Raw genomic sequence first — 21,487 nt, 5'->3', positions numbered from 1 at the left:
TTTCAGGAGTGCTAGTTCTGCAAGGTTCACAGGAGAGCTTCTGTAAAGTTTGAAAGGTAGGAGACGAGCTACTGGCAGAAGTAAAGCTGTGAGGATGGGGCGTGAGTCATGCTTGGGTAGCTCAGTTGGTAGAGCACTTTCCTGCGAAAGCCAAAGGTCCCGAGTTCGAGTCTCGGTCCGGCACACAGTTTTAATCTGCCAGGAAGTTTCATACTTCTACTTAGTCTGTACATATTTGTCAATGAAATTCATATAAATGCTATTAGTCAAGTTTATGACTTTTTATTTAGTGAGTTTGTTGGTTTTCAATGCTATTTGCCTGCCTTACAAGCGACAGTGTGAAGTAATATTTAATGTAAATAATGTAATATAATATCAGTCATCGGGTTTGTTTGGTTCTGAATTCTTTTTAAAAACTAGATTTTGTCTCTCATTAGCCACCGTGAATTTCATAGTTTTATGCTGTATTATTTACCTGAAATTGGACAATAATCTTTCAAGAGATTAAGATACTCATCAATAAGAACAACATTTACTACGGGACCAACATCGAAATCCCCCCCACCCCCCTCAAAAATTCAGCTGTTTCATACCTTTTGATCAAGTAGGTTAGTAGTTATGTAGCTTTTGTAGGCAACTGCTGATTTTTTTTGTTATTTTTGAGTTAGACTCATAAAAAAACAACAGTTGCTCATATTGACTGATGAGTATTATTTTAACCTCTTATAGGATTATTGGCCAGTTTTAAATAATCCTGTGGAGCACTTCTCAAGATCAAATTGTTGGTTTGATTATGTATGATTTTCTACTTCATGTACAGGGTGTAGTTTTTGTTTGCTGTTGTTACAGAGCCATAACAGGGTCAGTGGGAATTGTTAGCACATCCCTACTTGCACTGAAAATCATTTTGGTATTTCTTGTGTAATAGGAAAAATAGCCAGTGATGATGAAAAAGTATAAACATATGATGGAATCTTCAGAACCACCTCATAATTCTGAATATCCAGAACAGACAGAGAGTGGGCAAAAAGAGAAAGTCCTGATCTAACTGGCTAAAGGAATACTCTCGGCTAGTCTGTAGCCAATACCAGAACACTGCATATTTTTTGCCGTGAGCACTATTTTCTGGTCCAGAGAGGGGGGCAAGTATTCTGTGCCTCTAGGATCTTTTATACCCACTCATCCACTTCGCAAATATAAAAAATATCTGCAGAAACCATACTGCTACTGATTGTAAAAAAATGAGGGTGTTAAAAGTACACATTTGAAAAGTTAATATAAAAACCCCAAAAAGACTGTCAATATTTTAATCAAAAGTGAAAATGTTTAAACCTAATAGAGAGCAGCTGATTCCTATAGTAAAGGTTATCATACTATGTGGTTGAGGAAATATACTGTTAAGAGGCCACTGAAATGATGGTACGCTGAGTGATGAAATGGGCCAAGAAAAATTTCAAGCACTTTTAAAATTTCACAATTACTTAGGTGATTCATCTTCAAAAATATTTAGAGACAGTGCCAAAAAATGCTACATATCCGAGCAAAACAACTCAGAATCAGTTGGCTGTTGCCATTCTGTCATAATGAAAAAGGTATTCAGCAAAGTCATAGGAGCAAAACATGTTGTCCTTGGCAATGAAAGAACTGATGTTAGTGGTAAAGAACAACTCAGTGTATATATTATGTATCCGGATGAACAAAAGTGCACAATACATGAAGAGTTCATATGCTTCCCATCTACAGCTGACTTGACTGCTGCAGCCTTAAGTGATGAAATCATTCAAGCATTAAATCAAGTCAACCTAGAAGTTGAGAATTTGAGAGGTCAAGGTTATGGTGTAGGTGCCAATATATCTGGAAGGTTTAGTGCTATACAGTTTCATATAAAGCAGCTTCAACCACTAGTGACTTGTATGCACTGTGCAGCATATCAACTAAACCAAGGTATCACAAAAGCCTGCAGCTTGCCCAGTGTCCACAATATCATGGGAGTTGTAGGTATGGTAGTATGGTACTGTTACCAATTTTGTGCATAAGTCATCAGAAATATTGGAACCTTTCAAATGAGGTATACTTGAGAAACACCCAGAGGTGAAAAGAGTTAAGTTACAAAGTCTTAATGATACACACTGCTTTGAAAGACATGACTCACTCATTCAATTCAAATAACTCCTTGATTCTATCGTACAGTTCCTTGAAGAAATGGACACAATTTCTCTGTCATCAGAAAGTGCAAGTCACCTGGCCTCTATTCAATGATCTATCTAGACAGTGTAATAAGAACACTGGAAAGGTACAGAGAAACTAAAAATGATGAAATTTTCCAGGAGGAGTGTAGTACTGTAGAACCTTTGGACATCTCAGTGCAGACACCCAAAACCACCAAATATTCAACTCATCACCCACCTGATGCTCAGGAGTATTAGAGGTAAAATAAACTTTTGATGCATACACAAGCTTTTTGCCTAATGCAGCACTTCTTACTTTTCTATATGTTTTTTCAGGCTCAAGAATGATGTCATGTCTTGTAATGTTTTGTTTCAGATTGAATGTATTCCTTCCTCTCATTGATTTTATATTATCACAGTTGACGAGTTGCTTTTCAAGAGCAGAGCACTCTTCACTTCTCAAGGTGTTCTCCAAAAAATCACAAAAACAAAAAATTTGAACTCAGTAGTGGCAGTTGCATGTGTTTACAGCAGCAACTTACCTCATCTACTCTTATTGTTGGGATGAAAAACTCTTTGGAAGGAACTTTGCAGAGACAGGAAACATCTCCCCTAAACAGAAGTAGAGTTGCGTCAAGATACAAATGATTTATTTCCAAATATAAAAATTGTTTTCCACATTCTCACTACATTACGAGTATCCACTTACAATGTTGAGTGCAGCTTTCCTTTGCTTAAACTAATAAAATCATACTTCTGTCCAATGATTGAAGACATGTTGAACGATTTGGCTGCCATATATATTCACCAAGACATATCTGGTAGCCTACAACCTGGTAAGTCATTGAAGAATTTGAAAAAGGGAGGAGACTTGTTGTGTATTAAAAAAAAAAAAAAATTGTGTACTTTCTTAGGGGCGATTATATAAAACATTTAACCTTAGGTTAAGACAGAAAATGACCTTAGATCAAACTAAACCTGGGAATCTGTGTTGTATTAATGCTAACCCTAGATCTTATCACCATGAAGTTGGATCATATTTGACTGGCAAAAATTCGCAGTTCAAAGTCAGGTTCAGTCCTAATTATCAGTTTATATTGTATTGGCACATTGATTCATAGATTTTATTTTTAGCAGATACCAACTGGAACAATAAAAAAGTTGTTATTAACACAAAAAATGCCAAATAAATATGTGACTATGTCATTCTCATGCTGCTGGGCTCAAAATACTTTCTTTTATCTGGAAGGTTAGGTTAAGGAACTTAATGACCAGTCTTGTAACAGCTCTTGGGAGACGACTCATAATTTAAGTGATTCGTTCAAAGTTATTTTATAGGCACTTAGCAGCAGTGTAAGAAACGAAAATTTGAAATATTTGCGGTGAACAGCTAAGTATGGGAATTTTGACAGCAGACAGTAACTATTCATCACTTATATATGTTCTCTTTTGGTTCAAGTAGCAGTAACTAGACAGTCTGTATTAAATTTTTAACTACCGAACACATCCTTCAACTGTTATGACAATTCCATGTGCATTGATAAATAGAACATAAGCAAGTATTTTAAAATAATCTAACCACATAACTCTGTTTCATCAAATTCGGTGGCTCAGAGGTTGCACTGTGGACTGCAGTTCAGAAGATCACATGTTCGAACCCACATCAATTCTTTAAATTTTGTTTCTATTTGTCATTACTTTTTCTACTGTATTTGTTGTAAAGATAATTATAACAACATCGCCAGGCATTTCCATACCATCGAAACCATACCATACTCTCTGTTTTCCAGGCATTCTGGACCACTGTTGGACAAAATTCTGTGTGCAAAAACCCTATGTGATGTAAATTACATTGTTTCCTTTCATTTACTTTACAAATACCTGAGAGTTCAAATATGTCCACAGAGGAAGATGCCAATGAGACCCAATGATCTCCCCGCACATTCTATGAAAGGTTGAACCCACTCTTTGAGTTAAATAACACGTCATTTAAGCTGATGTTTCATTTGAAGAAAAGTTTTGTAGAGCAGTTGCAACTAAGGCTCAGGAGAAAAGTACCACAGAGAAGTTGCAGTTACGGCTCAGAGGCTATCTGATGAAACGAACTGAAAGAAACCAACCCCTGAATGCAATGTGCATGTTACTGTTAACCTTAAGATTTTATGCCACAGGAACCTTTCAAATAGTGGTTGGTGATCTGTGTAAAGCAGACATATCAGCAGCTTGCAGAGCTGTCCACAGTGTATTGGCCTTATGAGAGAATTAAAGTCAACAGCAACTTCTCTCCATGCCTTTACCTTATTGGCCACAATGAGTTTAAATTTTTTTTTGCACACAATTTCCAGCAGCAAATGTTTTACATTTTTAGAGAGGTTTGATGATCGCTTCTTTTTCTATTTGATTGCTCCCATGGTTATTGCACTATACCTTCAATAGTAAATACTGCATATCTATGATGTATGATAAATAGCTGCGGTTGAAATGTGATAATCGTGTCGATAGCTGATTTTAGACGTGTTGCCAAGCATCTTACGTGCCACCTAAGATCAAATGTGAACCTGCTTTGGAGGATCCAAGTTAGGTATTATACAATAGAGCTCAGTCCTGAACATAGTTCAATTTCTGATGTAATGTCAAATTTGATCTCCAGTCAGCGATGATTATACAACTAGCCCTTAATGTTTTAGTGTTTACCTTGACAAAGCGTACTTTAGCTGGGTCAACCCCTTCCAAAACAAAATCCTGGATCTGCCACTGGCTGCATGTGAGATTGTTTGAGGAAGACTCAGTATCAGGAAGGGGGCATCAAATTATAATTGGATTCTTCATTGATCACCAGATGCACGTCCTAGTGTAATTGAAAACTTATGAGAGAACCTTATTTTGTTAATGTACCTAAGTTCCTCAATCTTACTGTAGTAATCATCCAATAAACAGCTGAGATAATTAGTTTTGTCTGCTGTGTGACAAGACATCCTGTGAAACATTGCTATTAGGATGGTGCATAAGTTCATACTGTTTTTGTTTTGCGTATTGGTATTCCAGTTGGTAAGGGTTTAATTATAGATTGTAATTTTTTATTTGAATTTCATTGCTGCTATTTGAGTTTACATTTTGTCATTTGTAGATAGTGAGGGGAGCTGTGGACACCAGAAAATGGAGCATCAAGAGGAGAAATCGGAACATTTCAAACATAGTCTTCTGTTTGGGTTCAGTTGAGGGGTGACAACAGCAGAAACAGGTAGAAATATTTGTGCCACATGTGGAGATAATACCACTGGATAGAGCATGACAAGAAAATGGTTTTCTCATTTTAAGGAGGATCATTTTGACATTAGTGACTGTCCATGTCTGAGGAGACCTTTGAGGTTTGATGGGGATTATTTAAATGCATTTCACAGTGACCCATGTGCTTGTACTCAAGAACTGGCAAATGTGATGGCTGTGATTATTCCTTTATGTAACATATTTGCATGCAAATGAGAAGGTTAAAAAATGAGCGTGTTGTTACCACATGCTCTAAGCCAAAATCACAAAAACCAATTAGTGGCCATATGTGCACATCTCTGCTTGCTAATCAATTGGATCATGAACAACACCAACCATTCCTATGGCTGAGCCCAACCAAAGCAGCAGTTCACAGTACAAAGACCAGTGTGTATCCACAAAAGATAATGTTATGCATCTAGTGGAACAAAAATGGTGTGGTGTACTAGGAATTGCTTCCCTTAGGTGTAACCATCACTGCTGACATTTATTGTCACCAACTGAGATGTCTTGCAGATGCAATCCAAGAGCAATGACCAGGAAGACTATGTGAAATGCAGCTGCCAGCATTCTGCAAGAATGACAAAAAACATTATAGAGAAGTTGGACTGGAAAGTCATTCCACACCCACCTTATTCACCTGATCTTGTGACCTCAAATTTTCACTTTTCTGGTGCTCTGTTAAACAACCTTCAAGGAACTTCTGTTCCGGATGAAAATGCACTCTGAATATGGCTGGACGAGTTCTTCACCACAAAAACGTGTGATTTTTATAGTTGGGGAATCGTAAAGTTACTCCAGCACTGGCAGACTATTGTAAATAGTCAAGGAGAATATATTATTAATAACTGAACTCTTTGCTGTGTTTATTAAACTTACAAAAAAATGCTTTGAACTTATGCACCAACCTAATAAATGCCTACAACCGATGGCTTGGAATCCCACTCATGATGAAAATATATTGGATCTAATGACAAGAAATAGACCTAACCTCTTTGAGGATGTCCACATCGAAACTGGTATCAGTGACTATGAGGCAGTTGCAACAATGGTTACCAAAGAATAATGGGCAAATAAACAATTAAAAATTCATACATTCAGTAAATTAGATAAAGAAGCAGTACTGTCATATCTCAATGAGGAGCTTGAAACCTTAGCTCAGGACAGGATTGTAGGAACTATGGCTCAAATTTAAAAGACTAGCTGATAATGCACTGGATGGACATGTACACAGTAGAACAGCTACTGGTAAGAGGGACTCCCCATGGTATACAATTACTCTGACAAAAATAGCAAAGAAACATGACTGCTGCATAACAGGTGTAAAACAAAGCATGTGGCTATAGTTTGAGAGATACTGAATGAAACATGCTTGGCTATCAAGAGGACTTTCAGTGACTACTGTAGCAGAATATTGTCAAGTGACCTATCATAAAACCCAAAGAAATTCTGGTTATATGTAAAGGCTGTAAGCAGCACAAAAAAAAGTAAATAAATAAATAAAATAAATAAATGGAGGATTACCAAGTAAAACCAGAAATGCTTAACTCTGTATTCAAATGTTTGTTTAAAAAGGAAAACCCAGGAGTGATGCCCCATTTTGCTTCTTGTATCATTGCATATAAAAGTGAAATAGATATCAATGTCAGTGGCACTGAGAAACAGCTGAAATCATAGAAACTGAACTAAGTTCCAGGGCACAATGGTATACCTATTAGATCCTATACTGAATTTGCTGCTCCATTAACCATAGACACTGCCAAGATGGGATGGCTTGCGTGCCCTAACAATACAGATAGTGGTACCTCAGGTGGAAGTATATGCAAGCTAGTGTACAGTATGTATGTATGGCATAGGGCTATGCACAAGTGGAAGTTCTGTGCAGGATCATCTTTGGCTCAGCCTATGCTCTATGTTTACTCTTTATTTTTCGTGATAGATTATTCTTTTGTTCTGTTCACTCTGTCATTCAAATGTCATTGTGTGTTATGGGTTATTTTAAAGTCAATAAAGTAAGTTTTGCTAACCTGCGAAAGTTGGTGAACCCATGTGATGTACAATGGTCAAACACATTAAATTTGGCTTATATTTGTGCTCAGTACCATGCCATATTGCACTATGTACAGCAGCATCAACAGCATCACACATCTTCTGCTCTCCATGCAAGCCATGCGTCTTTAGCCTACTCAGGGTGTATATGCCCCAGGACAACCACAAAATCTGGGAAAATCCTAAGAATTTTTTAAGAATTCTGAGATTATTTCATTGTTTAATCCTCAATTAAATTTTTGTAATTTTGACTAGTAAGAACTAATACCCTAAGAAAGAATTTTACTTTAGCCCACTACTGCAGAATAATATTGCAGCAGTAAAACATAAGTGAGAGAATAACAACAAAGGGAAGAAGGGAAAGGAGATTCAGTTACTCACAACCCAGGCTATGAAGCAACAGGGAAAGGAAAATAGGGAAGGTAGCAAGGATGGAGGCATGGTTGTCAGAGGGAAGCCAAAGATATTGAATATCTTTGAATATCTTTGGCTTCCCTCTGACAACCATGCCTCCATCCTTGCTACCTTCCCTATTTTCCTTTCCCTGTTGCTTCATAGCCTGGGTTGTGAGTAACTGAATCTCCTTTCCCTTCTTCCCTTTCTTTCCCCTCTCTCCTCCCTGATGAAGGAACATTTGTTCCGAAAGCTAGGAATGTAAATTTTCGGTTCTGTTTTATGTGTATCTATCGGCTGTACTGAGCTGAGGTAAGTACTGGCCAGCCCCTCTATCTCTTTGTTAGTATTTATTTCACATCTTTATATGAGATTTTCCATTAATCATTTAGAATAACAACAAAATAAAACTAAAGTTGCAAAGAAAATGCGCCATTTACAACAGCAAAATATATTGCACCTACAAGTCTGTTGAAAGCACAGTGTGTCAAAAGGCTTTAGGACAAAGAGTGTGCAGTACTTCATAGCAACAAACTGCTTTCGATGAGCATGATGTCACAGCTGTTTATATTTTTAACAGGTCTTAGGAAAATAGTTGGAATGGTGGTTTAAGAAGCTTTACTTTCAAAGTAATTTCCCTTTTAAGCCAAATGAATTATGTTATGTATTAGAATGTGTGGTGAATTTCTTAAATTGTGGAGCATTTGATTCTCATTCAAAACGCACTAGGGACCAACCGCTTGGAAAAATTTTGGGCCCAAAAGACCAACCATTTATGCTATTACTTAAAATTTTACCAGCACATTTGCATCTTAAAGGCTAATATATGCTACAAAAGACAAAGTTTAAATGTTAGTTTTTCATATTTATTTTAGTTCTTTTGTAGATTACAAAGTGCAATAACGATGGCAAAATATAATTAGCCTTCAAAAAAAGGTGAGGTCTTCAGCAATTTCACACATAATTGGCTTTTCTATGGAGAAGTTGAAGTACTTGACAGAAATTTATTCAGCCAGATAACCCATGAAATGTTCGGTGCACAGCATGAAATTGATGATCTTGCTTGTCAGAAATATTCAGTTGCTACAATTCAAACTGTAGTCTTAGAATCCTACCTAATCACACACTCGGGAGGGGGGGACAATGTTTTGATGACCGATTATAATATGTAAAAGCTTAGCTTTTCTTGTAGCTATGCTGTATATACCTTAATTTAAGTCATTAACTTTTCCCAATTGTTTGTCTGCACTCTTTTAATGTTGCTATTGGCTGACTACATCACGTGGTATATGTTTTGAATTCCTGCTGTCGGTGGCAGGTGAGCTTATGTGACATGAGCTGTAAATGATTGACAAAAGTGCATTGCAATCTCAGTGTCAGTGCCTTGGAAGCTATCATGCTGTAAAAGAATTCATGTTTATGCTTTTGTAATATGAAAAATATGCAGTGTGTATGTTGCAAAATGCGCTTCCACCCACTTCATTTCCTAAAGGGCTCATTTAAAGGATTGACAAATTTTACATCTCTGAGAGAAAGTACATTGCCATTTAACACAGAAATATTTTACTTTTAGCTGAGGTGTAGTGTATTTTCACGTAAGGAAAAGTGTATTTTTAACCAGGAAATCTATGATTTTTTTCTTGTCCTTTATACACCCTGCTACTGATGATGACGATTATGTGTTTAAAGGGATTAACCTACTGGATCATCAGTTTTCCTTATCAGGAAAGAACAATGTATTAATGTAAAAGCCAAAGTGAGAGGCAGCTCTAGGAATACAGACTAATGGAGGCTGTTGGAGGTCCTTCTGCAGAATATCGAGTTGGAAACCAGCTGGTCTACCCAGTTTTGGGTGATGCGCAAACAGTCAGAACAGTTGGTTGTGGAATAGAGTGGAGTGACATGGGTGACCAGGCATCTGACAGGTTGTGACTCGGTAACTTGCCAGAAGGTGCTGTCGTCTAATTGACACAGGTGGGACACCGGCTTATGCCAGGAGGCTGTCATCAGGAACTTGCCAGAAGGTGCTGTCGTCTAACTGACACAGGTGGGACACCGGCTTATGCCAGGAGGCTGTCATCAGGGCTTGTACGGAAGGCCTGTGTTGTCAACTGCATGCCTGTGTTGTCAACTGCATGCCAGTGTGGTGAACAGGGTCCAGCAAGCTCAATACGGACAGTGCCAACCTGTAGGCAACACATTCATAGTCCAAGCGGGATAAAATCAACGCTTTGTAAAATCTTGGAAGAATTGTGCGGTCCGTGCCCAGTGAGGAGTGACTAAGAAAATGGAGAGCATTCAGCTTCTTCATGCAAGCTGCCTTGAGCCAGTGGACAAGCAGCCGAAAAGTTAGCTTGTTGTCAAATAAAATATCTAAGAATTGGAAAGTTTCACTGACTTTAAGTTACTGGTCATCAAGACAAATAACTTGGTGCGGGTGCACAGTCCAGAATCAACAAAACTGCATAACTCAAGATTTTGTAGGAGAAAATTGATAGCCATGATTCATGTCCCAGTCATGGACTCTCCAGATACTCCCCTGAAGTTGTCGCTCAGCAGTGCACAGTAATACAGAGACATAACACTGGCAAAGATCATCCACATACAGTGATGGAGAGACTATGTGGCCCACTACATATATGATACCATTGATAGCGATAGCAAACAGCGTTATGCTTAGAACCAATCCCTGAGGGATTCCAGTTTCCTGTACATGTTGGTTGCTGAGAGCTGAACATATCCAGACCTGGAAAAGTCAGAAAGATAGGAAATTCTGGATAAAAATAGGTAAACTGCCCTGGAAATCCCACTTATGCATCATAGGTGGGATCTGATATCACCAGGTGGTATTGTATGCCACCTGTAGATCAAAGAACACAGCAATCAGATGTTGGCGATGTGCAAAGACATTGGCCACTGCAGATTCCAAATGTATAAGGTGATCCGTGGTGGACTGGAAAGCCAAAAATCCTGAAAGCCACTTTAGGATTGTGATATATGCCCTCTGGCTTCAACAAAGAAGATGGCTGACTATTTGCTTGAATAGTTTACACAGCCAATTTGTCAGAGAGATTGGCTGGTAGTTAGTTGAAATTAGTGGGTCCTTCCTGGTTTCAGGACAGGAATGATAATACCTTCTCGCTATTGGGAGGGAAATACCCTTACTGTCAAATGTGATTAAAAAGCCAAAGGATATGTTTAATGCTGTCGGCACAAAGATGTTTGAGAATTTGGTTATTTTGAAGGATCCAGGAGCTGTACCTGCTGTGAAGCTCTCATTCACTAAAAGGAAAATTATATGATAGAGAGCCATGTGTATGGAAAGGTTATAACACTCCTGTCTGCTACTACTGTACCATAACCTCAATGCCAGAAACAGGTTGTGACAAGACTAATTTGTAAAAGCAACTATGGCACAAAGCAACAGAGCAGTGTTACCCTCTGAGAGGAATTTTGTTATGTTGACCATGTTCCTAACGGAGGTGGCTTATCGGAAATGAAAGTCAGAATTACGTTAATATTGGTATAGTGACAAACAAAATTTTGCCTAGCTATACTGTTTATAGAATAAGGGAAACGGTCGCCAGCCTAATTAGGCAAGAGAAAGATTAACATTCTCATTTATGAAAGTAGGTATAAGTAACTATAATGGACAAACACAACATAGACTTAGCCACACGCGAGTGCAATGAACTCTGACACACATATGTTTTAAGATTGAAGCTAACAACTGGAGCAGCACAAACTACTTGCTAAATTATAAGAGATACCGAAACACCCTATTACTTTCAGGCTTACATAAAGTGAATGGTCTTTATGACATTACTATTAACATGCACTTCTAATACACAAGATACACAAACACTTGGCAAACATGAATATATACTGTTTCACAACTGCAGCTTTCTCACTTTTACTACAGCGAAACACAATGCTGACCAAATTGCAAGAAACTGACTCACCTTTTAGAATTTACTACAGACAATAATGTGATCATTTGCCTTATAAGCCTCAGTCTTAAGAACTTTTAATATTGAAGTTAGCAACAGCACTTTAAATAGCAGTTTTAATAGGAAAATTACTTTTGGACAAATAACATTTATTTTAACTCACTCTATTGCCACATTAACTTTAACTTTCCTTTTACTAATTTCAAGAGGCATTAATTAGCAAAACTCTAGGCTTTAATTTCTTTTAGTAAGGACACTCGGATATCACTTTAGCTCAAACGGAAAGGAACCTGAGAGGTGTTATGATGAGGAGAAAAATCAAGGTAGGTACATAAATTCAGATACAAATTACCTTATATTTCAGCACATTAGCACGTCCATTAAGCTGATCCTTCACTGTACATCATTATAGTATAACGTTGCAATGATTGCGCAATGTGGTGGCAACTGCATGTTGGTAGGTGGAATTGTAGGCAGAATTGCTGGACTCTGTCATTTCTTGGTGGCGATGATATATACAAACTCCAGAATAGTTCCAGCTATTTATCCATCCATCCGAGGCCTTGGAAAGAAGCAGGAAAAGCCTCTCTCGGAATCGGCACCATATGCATCTGTTACATGGCAGTGCACGGACTCGTAGCTCGTCTCCGACTGGTGGCTCGTCCCCAACTGACTATCAGTTCCACCTTTTCCACCTAGGCCAACCACAATTTGTGCGCGCTACACAGTTCCGTTCCCGAGGGGAACCACTACACCTTTTACATACAGAATAACTAAGAACCCTAAGTGAAGGTCAGCAGTTTACATAACAGCAAACAAATACATTAAATAAAACAGAACATTTTCACATATTGACACTTCTACAAAAAATTATTCACACAAAATTACAATTATATACAGTAAGTTTTGTTCCCTCCAAATGGGACAAAGAATTTTAAATTACAGATACACTACTTTGCATAGAATCAAATTACGACATCAAAGGTTTGACAAAGAAAAGAGTACACAATTTTATGTTATCGATTCAAACACATTTACAGACGATCAACAATGTAACATTAAATAAAGCAAAAAACAAAATAAATCCATACAGCATAAGAGCTGTGGTGTTACAAGGTAGTGGATGGTACTGAAAAAGGTGTTTCCAGGTCAGGAAATGATGGTAATTACTGCAAGTGGACACATCAGTGAAGCGTGCCACAAAACAGTCGGCAAGTACCACAGGATCAGTGCAGATGTCACCATTGACAGGCATTTCAGGAACTGCTGTGGTTGGTGGATGGCCACAAATATGGCAGAGTTTAGTCCGTGCTTGGGGCGATGGATGTGGAATCGCATAGTTGAGATGTATTGCTCCCAACACTCCTGCTTCCTTTTCTTTATTAAAAACCACACTTTTGTCCAGAGTCTGTTGAATACTATGAAATTATCCATAGAGGTATGGCAATTGTGTTGTTGAAGCACCCTGCAGCATTCCCTGATAGCTGTGGCTATATCTTCAGACCACCATGGCACCAGCAGTTGTCAGGATGAACCAGAGGAGTAGGGTATCATTGCCGCTGTAGAATGAGCAATAGTATCCTATGCTAATTTGTTGATATCGTGTCACACGACTGGCTGCAAAGGTGACTAGAGGAGAAAGCCTGCCAGTCAGCTTTCTGAAGCGACCAACGTGGAGCGTGTTCCAGACATCTGTGAGTGAAGAGGGAGGCAATAGGAAAATGATCATCAATGTTACAAAGATTGCCATAGATGCACCACTGAATCAGGAATAAGATACTTGGGCAGACGTCCAAGTCTGAAAGGGCAAGTTCTAGTACCCAGCCTCTGTGAGACATAGTGTTGCCACCTCTACAGAGTATTATGGGCATTTAAGTCCCCAGTAGAAGGAAGGGGGTAGGTTGCTGTCCCACTAACTCTAACAGCTCATGATAATGGAAAGGTCCATCTGGTGGGATAAACATTACATATTGTCATCTGAACTGACAGGTAGACACTAACGGCCATTGTCTAGTGCAGTGGTAAGCGGCATCTGCTGACTGATAATATCAGAGCATGTGAGGGTACAGACACCGCCAGACCCTCTCTCGACATTAAATCAATTTGTGCAGTAGGGTTTCTAGTTTTTCAGAGGAGGGAGATATGTTGCTATAAACGATGTTTCCTGAAGCATTATGCCAATTATGGAGTAAGTAGCCATTAAATGACAGAGTTTGGGGAAATGGTGATAGTAGCTGTGTAGTAACTGTTACAGTTCCTCTGAAGGAGTGTTGGTGACAGGTCTGAGAAAGTGGCGGACGGAAAATATGGGTGTGATTACTTTGCTTCCTGGTCATCGTTCACCTGATTGCATGATCCACTGTCAGTGTGCATAGGTGTGACTGCTGCAGGGCTGGGGAGCAGAACATCTGAAGCCTCAGAAAGTAGTTTACCTTTCTGCTTATCCCTCTGAGACTTCAATTTCTGTGAAGATTTCCACATTTTATCTATTGAAAGTGAAGAGGACTGTACTTTTTTTCAGTCCACATCCTGTGGCTGCTGGACCTTATCTTGGAAGGGGGCACCTTGATAGGTGTCTTCATCCCTGATGCTTGATGGCTGCTCTGATTGTGTGTGAACACTGGTGCTATAAGTGTAGGGGATGATGGGGCTGACATTCCATCCCCCAACTGTATGGCAGGCTCTGGAATGTGTCATCTTGTGAGTTGTGGACTGTGACACAATAGTCACAATATCGAAGACAATATTAGTCGGATAAAGTCTTTCAAACTTTTTCCTTGCATCTTGGTAAAACAGGTCATTAAGCATTTTATACTCCTGAATTTTCTTCTCCCTCTTGAACACTGAGCGTTGTGGTTAATGAGGAGGATGCAGTTAGGGACAGTTGACACATTGAGGGGGTTGGCGACAAGGGCTGCCCTTGTGGGACACCCATTCACATTCCTGCAGATAGCATTGGTAGAACAGCAGAAGGGACATGTGTCCGAATCTTTTTCACTTAACCCATCTCATCAGAGGAAGAAAGTACAGCCTGACATCACACCGATAAACAATGCCTTAACCTTCTCAGGCAAAACGCTGTCATTGAAGGCTAGGATAAAAGATCCAGTGTCCACTCTATTATCTTTGGCCTCATTTTAGATGTGGCAAATAAAATGGACTCCACACCACAGCTCTTTGTCGGTTTTAGCATTAGGTCTGAATGGAAGTGAGCACCTTGAATTCTATTGAGCTTGTTATGAAGAGAAAAATAGTGACTAGTGTATTTGCTAACTTGACACAGGCTTGAATTGCCTGTGATTGGTTGGCTTGTGATGTTTTGATGAGCAAAGATCCATTTTTCATTCTCTTTATTGCTGCAACCTCCCCAAACTGATCTGCGACATTTTCAATGTGAGAACAAACCAAGAACTCAGCAAACTGTCGACTTTCATTTCTCCTTGCCTGGCCCTCATCTTGGGACATGGTCAATGACAGAAATGTCATAGAATTGTAAATTTCTGCGTTATATCTCAATGTTCCTGACTGACAAGACATCCATTTTGGCATGGCCACCATTAAATTTGATCCGTTTCATTGCGGATCATTTTCCCCAATGCCACTCACTCCAATCTCTATGGGCACTGGCCCACCAAGAAAAAGGCCACCTGGCCTATTGCTATTGCCTGGAGTCCCAGTACCCCGAAGTGGACAGGCATCTACTCCTTGGCTGACATGGGAAGGTTATAGTTCAGGCATCAGCAGGGTGAGGGTGATCCCTGTGTTGTCAGGAAGCTACCACCTAGAGGGTACATGACAGCCCCGCCACAACAAATCAGTTACCACACTGGATTGTGGGTGCAGAGGTAGATCACTTGATTGTTAGGTGCAAAAGATAACAGTGCACAGTGGAGAGTTAATGCATCACAATAATGTGTCCTTCCACAAATGGCCCACACTTTGGTAAAATTTTGGAAGTGGAGGTCAAACACAAAAAAGGTGAGGGAAAGAATGTTAAAAAAATGGAAAGAGTGAAAACCTTCAAAAGTCCCAAGAACAGTCACAAGACCAAGGTAAAAAAACTTGACCCAATAAAAAAGACTGCTGGATGAAATTTTCACTCTGCAGTGGAGTGTGCACTGATATGAAACTTCCTGGAAGATTAAAATTGTGTGCTGGACTGAGACTAACTCGGGACCTTTGTCTTTCATGGGCAAGTGCTCTACCATTTGAGCTACCCAAGCATGACTCACAACCTGTCCTCACAGCTTTACTTCCACCAGTACCTCATCTCTAACCTTCCAAACTTTGCAGAAGCTCTCCTGTGAAACTTGCAGAACTAGCACTCCTTTCTTCCAGCTGCAACCAGTATGGGACCTGTTGTTACCTGATCTGGATGATGCATCCAGTTCAACAGGTAATATTGGTGACACTAAGGGAGGGAGTAGTGAAGTGTACGGAAACTAATATACAGTGTATGTGTATGGCATAGTGCTACGCGAAGTGAAAGTTCTCTGCAATATCATCTTTGGCTCCGCCTGTGATCTATGTTTACTCTTTGTTTTTCCTGATAGATTAGTCTGTTGTTTTATTCACTCTGTCACTTGAATGTCATTTTGTGTTATGGGTTATTTTAATAAAGTGAGTTTTGCTGATCTGCAACAGGTGCAACCACAACAGAGGGGTCTCTGTGGAGAGGCCTGACAAGCTTGTGGTTACTGGGCAGGAAAAGCAGCTTTTTCAGTAGTCTGGATGATTGATTTCCAACATTTGCCAACGTGGCCTTGTTGTGCTGGTTCTGTGAACGGATGAAAGTGAGGGGAAACTACAGTCATTACTTCTTCTAAGGACATGCAGTTCTTCTGTATGTTTAAATGTTAATGGAATCCTCTTGGGTAAAATATTATGAATGTAAAATAGTCCCCCAGTTGGATCCCTGGGAGAAAACTACTCAGAAGGTTGATCCTTCCAGAAAAATCAAACTGCCATTCTATGGACTGGAGCATGAAATGTTAGATCCCTTAATTGGGTTGGTAGGGTAGAAAATTTGAAAAGGGAAATGGATAAATAAGTTGAATATAGTGGGAATTAATGAAGTTTGATCGCGGGATGAACAGATTTTGCTCAGCTGAGTACAGGATTACAAATACAAAATCAAACAGTGATAGTGCTGGAGTAGGTCTAATAATGAATAAGAAAATAGGAATGCTGGTGAGCTACTATTAAGCAACCTAGAGAACATGTTATCATAGCCAAGACAGACACAAAGCCAACATCCATCTCCTGAAACCAACTCCTCCTTTGTCTCACTTAATTGATAATAACACCTCTCCTTTTTTAACAATGATTTGTTGACCAATTGTTGTTGTTGTTGTTGTTGTGGTCTTCAGTCCTAAGACTGGTTTGATGCAGCTCTCCATGCTACTCTATCCTGTGCAAGCTTCTTCATCTCCCAGTACTTACTGCAACCTACATCCTTCTGAATCTGCTTAGTGTATTCATCTCTTGGTCTCCCTCTACGATTTTTACCCTCCACACTGCCCTCCAATGCTAAATTTGTGATTCTTGATGCCTCAGAACGTGTCCTACCAACTGGTCCCTTCTTCTCATCAAGTTGTGCCACAAACTCCTCTTCTCTCCTATTCTATTAAATACCTCATCATTAGTTACATGATCTACCCATCTAATCTTCAGCATTCTTCTGTAGCACCACATTTTGAAAGCTTCTATTCTCTTCTTGTCCAAACTACTTATCGTCCATGTTTCACTTCCATACATGGCTACACTCCATACAAATACTTTCAGAAACAACTTCCTGACACTTAAATCTATACTCGATGTTAAAAAATTCCTCTTCTTCAGAAATGCTTTCCTTGCCATTGTCAGTCTACATTTTATATCCTCTCTACATTGACCATCATCAGTTATTTTGCTCCCCAAATAGCAAAACTCCTTTACTACTTTAAGTGTCTCATTTCCTAATCTAATTCCCTCAGCATCACCCGACTTAATTCGACTACATTCCATTATCCTCGTTTTGCTTTTGTCGATGTTCATCTTATATCCTCCTTTCAAGACACTGTCCATTCTGTTCAACTGCTCTTCCAAGTCCTTTGCTGTCTCTGACAGAATTACAATGTCATCGACGAACCTCAAAGTTTTTATTTCTTCTCCGTGGATTTTAATACCTACTCCGAATTTTTCTTTTGTTTCCTTTACTGATTGCTCAATATACAGATTGAATAACATCAAGGAGAGGCTACAACCCTGTCTCACTCCCTTCCCAACCACTGCTTTCCTTTCATGACCCTCGACTCTTATAACTGCCATCTGGTTTCTGTACAAATTGTAAATAGCCTTTCGCTCCCTGTATTTTACCCCTGCCACCTTTAGAATTTGAAAGAGAGTATTCCAGTCAACATTGTCAAAAGCTTTCTCTAAGTCCACAAATGCTAGAAACATAGGTTTGCCTTTCCTTAATCCTTCTTCTAAGATAAGGCGTAAGGTCAGTATTGCCTCATCTGTTCCAACATTTCTACGGAATCCAAATTGATCTTCCCCGAGGTCGGCTTCTACCAGCTTTTCCATTTGTCTGTAAAAAATTCGCGTTAGTATTTTGCAGCTGTGACTTATTAAACTGATAGTTTTCACATGTGTCAACACCTGCTTTCTTTGGGATTGGAATTATTATATTCTTCTTGAAGTCTGAGGGTATTTCGCCTGTCTCATACATCTTGCTCACCAGATGGTAGAGTTTTGTCATGACTGGCTCTCCCAAGGCCGTCAGTAGTTCTAATGAAATGTAGTCTACTCCCGGGGCCTTGTTTCGACTCAGGTCTTTCAGTGCTCTGTCAAACTCTTCACGCAGTACCGTATCTCCCATTTCATCTTCATCTACATCCTCTTCCATTTCCATAATATTGTCCTCAAATACATCGCCCTTGTATAGACCCCTCTAGATACTCGTTCCACATTTCTGCTTTCCCTTCTTTGCTGGGTTTCCATCTGAGCTCTTGATATTCATACAAGTGGTTCTCTTTTTTTCCGAAGGTCTCTTTAATTTTCCTGTAGGCAGTATCTATCTTGCCCGTAGTGAGATAAGCCTCTACATCCTTACATTTTTCCTCTAGCAATCCCTGCTTAGCCATTTTGCACTTCCTGTCGATCTCATGTTTGAGACGTTTGTATTCCTTTTTGCCTGCTTCATTTACTGCATTTTTATATTTTCTCCTTTCATCAATTAAATTCAATATTTCTTCTGTTACCCAAGGATTTCTACTAGCTCTCGTCTTTTTACCTACTTGATCGTCTGCTGCCTTCACTACTTCATCCCTCAGAGCTACCCATTCTTCTTCTACTGTATTTCTTTCCCCCATTCCTGTCAATTGTTCCCTTATGCTCTCCCTGAAACTCTCTACAACCTCTGGTTTAGTCAGTTTATCAAGGTGCCATCTCCTTAAATTCCCACCTTTTTGCAGTTTCTTCAGTTTTAATCTACAGTTCATAACCAATAGATTGTGGTAAGAGTCCACATCTGCCCCTGGAAATGTATTACAATTTAAAACCTGGTTCCTAAATCTGTCTTACCATTGTATATAATCTATCTGATACCTTTTAGTATCTCCAGGGTTCTTCCATGTATACAAACTTCTTTCATGATTCTTGAACCAAGTGTTAGCTATGATTAAGTTAAGCTCCATGCAAAATTCTACCAGGCAGCTTCCTCTTTCATTTCTTACCCCCAATTCATATTATCCTACTGTGTTTCCTCCTCTCCCTTTTCCTACTATCGAATTCCAGTCACCCATGACTATTAAATTTTCGTCTCCCTTCACTATCTGAATAATTTCTTTTATATCATTGTACATTTCTGCAATTTCTTCGTCATCTGCAGAGCTAGTTGGCATACAAACTTGTACTACTGTAGTAGGCATGGGCTTCATGTCTATCTTGGCCACAATAATGCGTTCACTATGCTGTTTGTAGTAGCTTACCCACACTCCTATTTTTTTATTCATAATTAAACCACCTCCTGCATTACCCCTATTTGATTTTGTCTTTATAACCCTGTATTCACCTGACCAAAAGTCTTGTTCCTCCTGCCACCGAACTTCACTAATTACCATTATATCTAACTTTACCCTATCCATTTCCCTTTTTAAATTTTCTAACCTACCTGCCTGATTAAGGGATCCGACATTCCACACGCCGATCCATAGAACACCAGTTTTCTTTCTCCTGATAACGATTAATAACATTCAATTACCAGTGGATGAGGTTCAGAATGTACAATAGATTCAGATGCTACTATTGATTTATTAATATCTTTGTGGCTGGCAGTTATTAAACCAGAATAATGAAATCATACCATGAAATTCCAATGACACCTTGTGTTCTGAGATGATTAATTCTGCAACGACTTTCCCTACACTCGCCCTAACATAAAACATTTGCACATGCATCCAAACACATTTTATAGCTCCTTTCTCTTTATGACTGGCCAACTCTGAATGACAACCACAACTTTCATCCTGTAATGTCATATCTGATTGTTGCAACCAGAGAGTTTTAGCCACATGTTGTCCACAGCTCACAGAGGGCTATATTTATTTTCTAAAGAAAGAGGTGCAGCCATACTAAACTGACATCCCTGGAACTCTAATTTTCAACCTTGGCTTCCTCATACGTATATGAAATCCAAGGGAAGAAATTCAAAACAAACCACAGACAAAACATTCAAGTTGTCCAACAGCAATTAAGATCAATAAATCATTAACATTGTGGTATGCCTGTAACTAATGTATATATTGTGTACTTAACGTAAGTTTAACCAGTAGAAAGATATAATATAATGGCAACAAAAACAGAATTATGAAGACATCATCTAACTAGACAACATATATGTACATAGAAACCTTGTCAGTGAAACACAATCACAGAGGAAAAAATGGAAGAATCCAAACTGACTTTAAAGCTGCAGCAAGAAATAAATAATCAAGGAGAAAAGCTCTTGTACAGATATTAAATACTTAACTCAGGCCACTTCCATGTAAGCAAAGTTAATTACTTCTATGCAAGCACTCATTGTTTTATGCAATTAAGTAGGATGAGGGTAAAGCCGAATCTCTATAGACTTTAAAAGTTTTATCACATTGATTGGCTTATGACTATCAATAGGTCCAATAATTTGATGTAGCAGTTGAAGTAGTTATAATGAGTTTTGCCCGGGACTAAGCCAAATGAAGCATTTAGAAAGGCTTCAGATTGTGGTATTGAACTAATGACTTGATGAGCAATCTGTCATTCTAGTACTCTTCTTGATAACTTTTACCTCGATTATCTTTTTCTGTAGTTCCCTTTCTTGAATTTCCTTGGTGCAGTGGACATGTTATGCAGTGCCACCAACTCTTGCCATGTGACTTATTTTTCATCAGCAGAGGGTCAAAGGCTGGAAGAAAGCTTTGTTATAGTTAGGCTACTAAATGACACAATAACTTTTTAAAGAACTCTTCTGTATTTGGTTGTTCTACGTAACAATTACAACACTGGGTGTATTAATCAGAACAACATATCTGAAGTGAACCTCAGAACATAATAAAAGAGAATGAATTGTCATTGTAGGCAGAGCCTCTTGTTCTGTGCCATCCAAAACACTGCCAAACCACAACACCAAAGCTCGAG

This window comes from Schistocerca cancellata, chromosome 8, assembly GCF_023864275.1.
Source record: "Schistocerca cancellata isolate TAMUIC-IGC-003103 chromosome 8, iqSchCanc2.1, whole genome shotgun sequence".
NCBI lineage: Eukaryota > Metazoa > Arthropoda > Insecta > Orthoptera > Acrididae > Schistocerca > Schistocerca cancellata.
This window is presented reverse-complemented; position numbering follows the sequence as displayed.